This window comes from Capsicum annuum, unplaced genomic scaffold (assembly GCF_002878395.1).
Source record: "Capsicum annuum cultivar UCD-10X-F1 unplaced genomic scaffold, UCD10Xv1.1 ctg75341, whole genome shotgun sequence".
Classification (NCBI taxonomy): Eukaryota; Viridiplantae; Streptophyta; class Magnoliopsida; order Solanales; family Solanaceae; genus Capsicum; species Capsicum annuum.
The window spans coordinates 1-1,157 of record NW_025885536.1 but is presented as its reverse complement, the minus strand read 5'-3'; the positions used below and the strand labels follow the sequence as shown (position 1 = coordinate 1,157).

General features: G+C 30.9%; 1 long non-coding RNA gene across 1 annotated transcript; it reads left to right on the top strand.

Annotated features, from left to right (window-relative positions):
* Positions 1-6: 6 nt before the first annotated feature.
* On the top strand, positions 7-1,128 carry LOC124894562. The gene is made up of 2 exons (XR_007051254.1): positions 7-155; positions 804-1,128. It is a non-coding gene; the product is annotated as an uncharacterized LOC124894562 (long non-coding RNA).
* The last annotated feature ends 29 nt before the right edge of the window (positions 1,129-1,157 follow it).

Genomic DNA, 1,157 nt, shown 5'->3' with positions numbered 1-1,157 from the left:
TATATTGACGATTGCCCATTGCTCGAACCACTCATAAAATTTGACAACGGGGCGTACTGGCCAAAATTTGCTCATATTCCTGAAATATATACCTGTATATCAATAGGTGACCACGAATGCCTGTGCTGATTAATAAAAACCAAGCTCCCACAGATGTAAGTTTTTCTCTTTCCTCAGTAGCTTCTAAGTTTTGCTTATTACTTGCCGATGCTTGTTTGTTAATTATTTTTCCTTGATAAGCTATTGGGTGAAGTTTTGGGTAAAGTTTTGTGTTTGGGAAACATATTTCACAAGGTCATAAAAATATAAGCTTATAAGGTTTAACCAGTACTGACTTGACAAGAATGAAACAATTGGAACAGTAAATTCTAAGTTTTTCAAGTACCCAAAAACTATAAATTCGCCCAATAAATATTAATTTTTTTCTAGTTTTGAGAACTTGGTTTTTTTTTGCCAAGATTTTCTTCAAAAACTGCTTGCACTTTTTATGGTCAATCCTAAATGTTGGGCAAAGGGTCTATCGCCCATGAAAAAACTATTAAAAATATACATAAGTTACATACAAAATAATAATTTTTATAATGAACTAGTTAATTCATCTTCCAAAAATTATAACACGATATTTTAGTAAAACTACAATTAGTACAATTTGTCAAATTACAAAGTGAACTTCCTTCATTAGGAATTGGCAGCTATTTCATGAATGTGAGTGTAGTTTTTGCCTAAGTCACAGTAAAAGACTCCTTTTCACCATTCATGTAATGCTAAATTTTTTTGGGTGTTTTACATTTTTTCTGTTTCAGTTTTTTGTTATCATTGCAGGAGTTCAATCAATTTGCAGAATCATTTGGAAGGACGTGAATTCTCGGAAAAACAAAATATCTAATGCACAATGAGGTATACTTTGCTTATTCCTTGTAAGAAAACTGCATCAAACTTGGAAAGCAAAAAAAAGAAAAGTTGAAAGAAGATTTTCAAACACAGTTCTTTTTTTCATCAAGTAGCTTTATTCGTTGATCTTCGACGATTCAACAACATGACATTTGATTGGTAATACAAATGATTGATGAATGTTGACTTGAAAATCAACATTGATTTGCATTGGAAATAAAGTTAAAAGTTATGATATTAGAACTATGCCAAATGTCTGAATGAGA